At 40.8% G+C, this 9,828-nt stretch overlaps 1 protein-coding gene across 2 annotated transcripts in view; it reads right to left on the bottom strand.

Annotated features, from left to right (window-relative positions):
* SGMS2 (sphingomyelin synthase 2) overlaps positions 1–9,828 on the bottom strand; it is a 784,514-nt gene that overhangs the window by 657,650 nt on the left and 117,036 nt on the right. The window lies entirely within an intron of this gene.

Raw genomic sequence — 9,828 nt, 5'->3', positions numbered from 1 at the left:
AAATGTCAGGAAAAGCCTACTAGGATAGCTGAACTTTATTTGGGGTTAATTAGAGTCTCTAATTGATGGCAGGTGTGTACCCAAGAAGACTGAATGCTGTAATTAAATAAAAAAGGTGCTTCAACAAAGTGTTAGTTTAAGGGTGTGCACACTTATGCAACCAGCTTATTGTATGTTTTTTATTTTTTATATTTTTTTCCCCTAACAGTTGTTTGTTTTTCAAAATTGTACAGTTTATAGGTCACATTAAAGGTGGGAAAAGTTTTGAAATGATTTATTGTGGTCTCATTTTTTTATATCACAAAAACCTGGCATTTAACAGGGGTGTGTAAATGTTTTATATCCACTATACATACATAAAAGAAATAAGTCAGTATCACTTGAGGAGATTGCAGCCAAAATAGACTTCCTGTCTGGAGATATGAAGGCTCTGTTCATCAGGTGACAAGCCCTACATATCTGAATGGGCAGGATAAATAAGTTAGAATCACAAGACAACTGAACTTGAGGGATGCACAGAAGAATTCTTATGAGACGTTGGGCAAGCAGAGCCATGAAAATGGAAGCTGCCAGTTTTCATCTCTGATGCAGGATTCTATTGACACTGTCTGGGAGGGCAAGATGAGAAACACCACTTGAATGAAGAACAGTTGCCTGACTTGTGGCAAAGAAGCCAGACAAATCACTGTATCGAAGGAACAGTAGCCAGAGATTATAATTCAAACTGGCTGAAGATGGAACTTTGGAAGACTCACAACTACACCAACGAAAGAGTAAAGATTGTGAAGAAACTTCCTCATTTGAACTAGATATTCCTATGCCATAGCATCTAGGTGCCAAGTATCGAGAAAAGATACATTTCTGCATCTCCTGCAATCTTCCAGTCTGATGTGAAATGTCCTTATTACCTGGGATTTGCTGTACACCCAATTGGGAACATGGTGAGGCAGAGTAGAAGGATTTAAAACCTGAAGTGATGGGCTCCAAGATGAAAATATAGAAGACTCCTTGACAAGCTTGCTATAGACACATGCATTGTAAGGGAGCACATTCAATCTCCTATAAAAGGCAATTAAGGGTAAACTGCACTGTAACCATACAAAAAGACTCTTTGGGGAAAAAATATTCAGTCTCTTAAATCAAGAGTAGACCTCAGATTCTTAGTTTTCAGAAATAACAAGAATTCTGGAATAATATCTTCGTTCCTGAGGCCTTTGGTCTGGTGGAACTATTTGGAAAGGTCTTTTACTGGGGAGCTTTAGTACCTCTTGCCTTCACAAGACTTTCTGATTGGGTGGCATGTTGAGCAGGGGTAAACATACAATTAAATGTGTGATTAGAAAGGCAATCTAATTATCTCAGTAAGCTTGTGTTGAATATGAAGGCAAGGAGAAATACTTCACCCACCCCAACAACTACTGTGGTAGATAGTTGAGCAAGGATTCAGGACTGCTTCGATCTTCCCTATGGCAGACAGTGGGTTCCTGCAGGTGGCCAGGAACACCAACCTCTGGACCCACACACTGGGACAACTTTCTATTCCTTGTGTTGTCAAGCAGTTGTGGCTCTGAGCTACATAGGAACCACAAGAAATGTTGAATACTCTACATTCTGGAGAATGAAAGCTGGGGAGAGTGAAATGTAACACCCATAGCCCACAGTTCTAGAAGGGGTCGGACCCAAGACTCGGCAACTAGCCAAGGAGGGACAGCCGGGCAACACCTCAGGGATGCTGAAAGGGCTTGTCAGAGAGAGGCTCCCTGTTTCCCTGGTTTTGGACCCCTCTGCCTCTAGAGCGTCTGTTGTTGTTACCCCTCTGCCTCTAGGGGTAAACTGACCACGTGAATCGGCGTGACTCCTTGGGATTTCTGAACCACATTTTCCCACCTTTCTGTCCTTTGGGATAAGGTCTAGAAGGTGGAAAAACGGACTCCAACAGCAGAAAGAGTCTTGCCGTCCTGTTCGCACCTGGTCAAGGTTTCCTTCACCTGAGGGCCAAACAAAGCTGACCCATCAAAGGGAGAATTTGTGAAGGACGCCTTAAAGGGATCCACAAAATCACATAGCCGCATCCAGGCTTGGCGTCTAAGAGACACACCTGTACCTGCGGCTCTACTCGCTCCATCTGCAGCATAAGATATTAGCCGCATGGAGGAGTTTGCAATGGAATTGAGGGTTCCTAGCTGCGAAGCAATTTTTTCTTGAGCCCCTGCAGCTGTAGGATCCTGAACTACTTCACCCAGCTCCTTAAGGATATCCCTCTGGAGTCTGGTGAAGTGACATAGGTAATTCAGCGAACGCATAGCAAAGGTCGCTGAGGAAAACATCCTCTTACCGTACCTATCCATGGTCCTAGAGTCCTTATTAGGAGGATGGACGGGCACGGAAGGATCTGCAAGTTCCTTTTTGGTGGCTGCAGCCACTAGGGTAGAGTTGAAGGAGGAACTGTAACGGGGTGTGTACCAACAGTCGTCTGTTGAGACGGACTATGTAACATTTGGGCCAGTACCTGTGACTTAAGTAATCTACTGACCACTCTCTCTAGGTCATGATCTGACAGTCTGGATGACCTTGAAGATCGGCTCCGATGGCTCCGTTTCCGAAGAAGAGGTGAAGCGAGCCGAAAGTCCCGGCACAAGGGAAGGAGCCCCCGACCTCTTCCGGAAATGAGCCACCGGAGCCGATACTATAGATCCTGTCGGAGCCGACTTCTCGGAGCCGACAGGAAGCGATGTATCGGCTCCAGCCGGGCGATACAGCCACCAAAACGGTGTCGGGCCGACACCGATGCCTGTCCACATGGGTGTCGGAACCGATCGAGCCGACACGAAGTGTCGATACAGATTCGGCACCGATAGCCATCGGTGCCGAAGGCTTTGTTGGCCAGAATCGGCTCCAGCCGGGCGATCTCGACTCGAACGAGTGGGCGAGCCGCAGGCTTAGACACAGAAGCCTGGGCCTTGGAAGATTTAACTGATTTAGATGGAGCCGACTTAGCCGGAGAGCCCTCCGGCTAAGAAGGCCCCTAAGATCAGTTTGTTATGTCTTTCCTGCAGGACTCTCTGGCTGAAGGAATGACAAATAGCACAGGAGTCCTGCAGGTGAAGAGGCCCCAGGCAATACAGGCAAGAAGTGTGACCGTCTGTCAGAGACATCTTCTGACAGCACGAGTCACACTTCTTAAAACCTGAGACCCTCTCCTTTGACATGGTGCTTAACACAAACACACACACACACACACCAGTCAAAAGATTAACTTAAATAAAATACCAAAAGGTAGTTGTATAAAAAACACACACACCCTAACAGGGAGGGGATGGGATGGGTAAAGTTTGACTAAAAAAAAAATTAGAAAAGACAGGGATTTTCTGTCACAAAATGTAAATAATTAACTAATAACTAATAATTAAGGGTTTTTAAGAAAAGGGGCTTAAATATTCAAAAAGTGAATCACTTACCAGGAGCTGGTAAAAGGAGGACCTCATAAGCGAAGCGGCAAACGAGATCTGGGTACTTACCGCCTTGCATCATGGGATATGGGGCTGCCTCGAGCTGGTAAAAGTGACTCTCGAGCTTAGCAAGTGCCGAGTCGGAGCCGAGGGATCGGCTCCGAACCCATCAAGCAAGAATGAAGGCGAGATTGACAACTTAACATCAAAATATTTATGACAATTCCTGTTGGAGTTTAGTAATGTTACTGTAAATGTTGGACTAAGCTTGTACTTTTCAGACCTTATGTTTGGAACATTGATGGAATGCAGGTGTTGTCAATGAAGACCTATAAACACTAGTCTATGAATTTTACACACTGATTAGATTTTTCCTACATTTCATGCAACTCACTGGAGCTTCCTCTTGTGGGATCTGGATTTGTCCTTAGGATGTGCTATGTTGTTACTCCCACTACAGTTGGGTTTTATATTGATTTTTATCAAAGATCCTTATGTATGATGGTGTAGCATTTAGCAGTTTATATAGCATTTCTCTCTGTACTTTTTATCTCTTTTCATTAACTGTATTACTATCCCCTAAATTATCAAGGCATGGAATAGTATTTCCTATTTTAATAGCAATGAATATCTGTTTTTTTATTTATTCAGTTCTCTGCATACTTAGCTTCTTCATTTTTGTAAACAGCTTATTTATAAGCTCTATTATAAAACTGAAGTTGAAGACTGTTGATGGAACAGACTACTGTCAGGTTGTTCCTTGCATATTGATCCCCTCCCCCCAAACACCAGATGCACTGGCAGTCTTCTGTGATGAACGTAACATAGTCAATGCACACTACATATTAATCTCCCTGCTATTGTTTTTATTTATTTTACTTTAATACACTACTGATCAACACTTAAAATGTCAAAAAAAATCTTTCTGTTCTTATGCATTTGAAAACAAAACTTTTCTTTAGTATTTTATGCATGTTCTGCAGCACTGTGTAAAAAACATACCACTAGCAAATTACTAAAATGGCCAGTGTCAAATACTGACATTTACTACTTTGTATTGTGTCTTTGCAATGTGGCATGTAGGTTGTGGCTGCACCACTCTTCCTACAAAGTTATATATATATATATATATATATATATATATATATATATATATATATATTAGATATAGATATAAATATATAGATATATAGATATATATATCAATATATATATATATATATATATATATATATATATGTATGTGTGTATATATATATATATATATATATATATATATATATATATATATATACATACATACATACATACACACACATACATACACACACACACACACACACACACACACCTTTATGGGTCTACTTCTAAATTTCGAACTTTCACAACTGTGGATTTCTTATGGTAGAGACCATAAAACAGAAGTTTTGATACTTAAAAAAAAAAAAAAAAAAACTTCTTTTTTTTTTTTACATTTTTGCAGGGGGGGGGAGCCTCCCTGCACCTCCACACACCCTACTGATTAAATATACCAACTCCAAGATCAGACTACAGTGAGAAAAATGGTAAATTTTCTGTTCCACACTGTACAATGATCTCAGTTGAAATGGTTCGAAGTTTCAAAACTTCACTCTTATGATCTCGACCATAAGAAATTCAAAGTTGTGAAAGTCTGAAATTTAGAAGTAGACCCATATGTATACACACCTACAGTGGATATAAAAAGTTTACACACCTCTGTTAAAATGTCAGGTTTTTGTGATATAAAAAATGAGACCACAATAAATCATTTCAAAACTTTTCCCACCTTTAATGTGACCTGTAACCTGTACAATTCAACTGAAAAATAAACAAATCTGTTATGGGAAAAAAATATACAAAATAAAAAATGTACAATAAGCTGGTTGCATAAGTGTGCACACCCTTAAACTAATACTTTGAAGTACCTTTTGATTTAATTACAGCATTCGGTCTTCTTGGGTAGGAGTCTATCAGCATAGCACATCTTGACTTGGCAATATTTGCAGACTCTTCCTTGCAGAAGTGCTCCAAATCTGTCAGACTGAGAGGGTATCTCTTGTGCACAACCCTCTCCAGGTCACCCCTCAGATTTTCTATTGGATTTAGGTCTGGGTTCTAGCTGGGCCATTCCAAAACTTTAATTTTCTTCTGGTGAAGCCATTCTTTTGTTGATTTGGATGTATGGTTGGGGTCACTGTTGTGCTGAAAGGTGAAATTCTTCTTCATCTTTAGCTTTCTAGCTGACGCCTGAATGTTTTGGGTCAAAAGTGACTGGTATTTGGAACTGCTCATAATTCCCTTCACCTTGAGTAAAGCCCCAATTCCAGTTGAAGAAAAGCACCCCCAAAGCATGATGCCGCCACCACCATGCTTCACCGTGGGGATGGTGTCTTCTGGTGATCTGAACTGTTGTTTTTGCGTCAAACATACCTTTTGGAATTGTGGCTAAAAATTCAACCTTGGTCTCATCAGACCATAACACATTTTCCCACATGCTTTTGGGAGACTTGATGTAATGTTATGCAAATTTTAGCCAGGCCTGGATGTTTTTCTGTGTAAGAAAAGGCTTCTGTCTTGCAACCCTACTCCATAGCCCAGACATATGGAGAATACGGGAGATTGTTGTCATATGTAGTACACAACCGATACTTACCAGAAATTCCTAGTTCACTCGGTGTTGCTGTAGGTCTCTTGGCAGCCTCCCTGACCAGTTTTCGTCTTGTCTTTAAATTAATTTTGGAGGGACGTCCAGTTCTTTGCAACGTCACTACTGTCCCATATTTTCTACACTTTTTTGTGAATGACTTCACTGCGTTCCATGGTATATCCAATGTTGTGGACATTTTTTTGTACCCTTCTTCTGACTTGATGCTTTGTAAGCTCTCTGTGAACCATGGCTTTTGCTGTAGCAGTCAACTGAGTAATGTCAGGAAAAGCCTACTAGGATAGCTGAACTTTATTTGGGGTTAATTAGAGTCTCTAATTGATGGCAGGTGTGTACCCAAGAAGACTGAATGCTGTAATTAAATAAAAAGGTGCTTCAACAAAGTGTTAGTTTAAGGGTGTGCACACTTATGCAACCAGCTTATTGTATGTTTTTTATTTTTTATATTTTTTTCCCCTAACAGTTGTTTGTTTTTCAAATAAGGTGGGAAAAGTTTTGAAATGATTTATTGTGGTCTCATTTTTTTATATCACAAAAACCTGGCATTTAACAGGGGTGTGTAAATGTTTTATATCCACTATACATACATAAAAGAAATAAGTCAGTATCACTTGAGGAGATTGCAGCCAAAATAGACTTCCTGTCTGGAGATATGAAGGCTCTGTTCATCAGGTGACAAGCCCTACATATCTGAATGGGCAGGATAAATAAGTCAGAATCACAAGACAACTGAACTTGAGGGATGCACAGAAGAATTCTTATGAGACATTGGGCAAGCAGAGCCATGAAAATGGAAGCTGTCAGTTTTCATCTCTGATGCAGGATTCTATTGACACTGTCTGGGAGGGCAAGATGAGAAACACCACTTGAATGAAGAACAGTTGCCTGACTTGTGGCAAAGAAGCCAGACAAATCACTGTATCGAAGGAACAGTAGCTGGAGATTATAATTCAAACTGGCTGAAGATGGAACTTTGGAAGACTCACAACTACACCAACGAAAGAGTAAAGATTGTGAAGAAACTTCCTCATTTGAACTAGATATTCCTATGCCATAGCATCTAGGTGCCAAGTATCGAGAAAAGATACATTTCTGCATCTCCTGCAATCTTCCAGTCTGATGTGAAATGTCCTTATTACCTGGGATTTGCTGTACACCCAATTGGGAACATGGTGAGGCAGAGTAGAAGGATTTAAAACCTGAAGTGATGGGCTCCAAGATGAAAATATAGAAGACTCCTTGACAAGCTTGCTATAGACACATGCATTGTAAGGGAGCACATTCAATCTCCTATAAAAGGCAATTAAGGGTAAACTGCACTGTAACCATACAAAACGACTCTTTGGGGAAAAAATATTCAGTCTCTTAAATCAAGAGTAGACCTCAGATTCTTAGTTTTCAGAAATAACAAGAATTCTGGAATAATATCTTCGTTCCTGAGGCCTTTGGTCTGGTGGAACTATTTGGAAAGGTCTTTTACTGGGGAGCTTTAGTACCTCTTGCCTTCACAAGACTTTCTGATTGGGTGGCATGTTGAGCAGGGGTAAAGATACAATTAAATGTGTGATTAGAAAGGCAATCTAATTATCTCAGTAAGCTTGTGTTGAATATGAAGGCAAGGAGAAATACTTCACCCACCCCAACAACTACTGTGGTAGATAGTTGAGCAAGGATTCAGGACTGCTTCGATCTTCCCTATGGCAGACAGTGGGTTCCTGCAGGTGGCCAGGAACACCAACCTCTGGACCCACACACTGGGACAATTTTCTATTCCTTGTGTTGTCAAGCAGTTGTGGCTCTGAGCTACATAGGAACCACAAGAAATGTTGAATACTCTACATTCTGGAGAATGAAAGCTGGGGAGAGTGAAATGTAACACCCATAGCCCACAGGATCTGTATCACTCCTTAACAAATATAAGATGCATATTCACCTCAGGACCAAACAGGAGGGCTCCCATGTTAGGGAAGCCCAAAAAGGTAACCTTGTTATTCTTGCAGCCATAAGTGCTGGCAACAGCATTAGTGGGTCCTTCTACTCAAACAAACCTTTTCCAGGAACTGCAGCCCATGTGGACCATGAGGTCTCAGAGACTAAAAGAAATGAAAAACTGGACCTAGATCTTGTCTTTCAAAAAGCCCTCATGCAACTCTTCTGCAGTGCTCTATAATTCATCTGCAACATCTCACTTAAAATACAGCATGTGTATAAGGTAGTTCAAACACCAGTGGAGATATGATGGACAGAAGGTTGGGGTACTTATCACAATAGCAGATCTGTAAGATTAATTTAATTCTATGCTAAACTGTGTAAGACTCATGCTGCAGATATTCTTTGGGACTGACTGAGACCAAAATCTGCCTGAATGAACAATGGTGACAAAAGTCCTGTCCTAAGCTCATGCCAAGTGTCCAATGCCATGCATCAATGCAAACACTACACTTTATCCCTGAGACAAATGCTGAGAGTCTCATTGTTGAAGACTAATAAGCTGACCTTGACGAGGTAAGGTTGGCCTAGCGAGGTATGGAGCTGGAACCAGTGCCAAACACTTCAGCCCCATCCCCCATGGTTTAAGGGCAAGAGCATCTGTGCAAGAAGTCAATGCCAAAGCTGACATCAATGATATTGAAGCAAAGGTTACAGCCCCAACAGAAACACTGCAATCACTGTCAAAGGACCAGATTATATTGACATATATGCCCGAGGGTCCAACAATAACCTCATAAGTGCCAGAGCCAGTAAGCTTGGTGAGAAGAACCTGGAAGAAGAAGGAGCACAAAAGGCAGGTAAAGTAGAAGAGTGTATAACCTTCCCATTGTTAGTGAGGGAAACAGCACAGCTACACCAAATGATACATTTCATAAACTGCATGCATACACCAACTTCTTAGTAACTTCACAACAGTACCCCATATGTATATGACAGACGGGGAAGAGCTGCCCCTGGAAGGCACAAAAATCTTTGTACAGCAGCAAAGATGTATTCTTCTCAGATCATTCTTAGCTCAAGCATGTTTTGCAGGAAAGCTGTTATATACAACTGTGACAAGTAGTTTTAAACCATTGGTTGGAGAAGAAGTAGAGGTACATTGACTAGGTCTTGCCATTTTTAGCTTTTACAAGCTGTGCAGCCATTGCATTGCATTCCTTTGCTGCTACTTAAATTTAAAAGGATTCTGGACGTCTTTGAAACAGGAATCCCTTTTTATAACACATTTAGCCCTCTTTGCAAACTCTAGGGGGGGCCTCAGCGTTAATGCCTCTGCTGGTGTTGAAGCACCTTTTAATTTCTCTAAACAATCTGTTTTAACTGTCTTTAACAGCAGAAAACTTAAAAGGTTTCAAATTTTACATTCCTCCTTAAAATGTTGCTCACCCAAAGAACATCTCAAAAAACATGTTTAGCTTGTAGGAGTATCTTCTTCCTGTACTTGCATTTTCCAGACTTTTTACCACCATCATGAGTTGTAAGCACAACTTGAAACAAGAGCTCTGAGAACCAGAAGCAGTCTAAAATCAAATGCCACGTTCAGAAAGGTAAAACTGCTAACACTACAAAGCATTTTTTTTTAATTCTTTGTTAACAGCAGAAATAGAGTTGCTTCACATAAAAAAATCTGAACCATTTGCAAAAGTTAGATGAATTGAATAATGCCATCGGACAGGTGCCAAGCTGAGGCAAAGTGCCTCA

The sequence above is a fragment of the Protopterus annectens genome, chromosome 2.part0 (genome assembly GCF_019279795.1).
Source record: "Protopterus annectens isolate FY-2018-M chromosome 2.part0, PAN1.0, whole genome shotgun sequence".
In the NCBI taxonomy this organism is placed as follows: domain Eukaryota; kingdom Metazoa; phylum Chordata; order Ceratodontiformes; family Protopteridae; genus Protopterus; species Protopterus annectens.
Note: the sequence above shows the minus strand (reverse complement) of the source record. Positions and strands in the feature narration are given on the sequence as shown.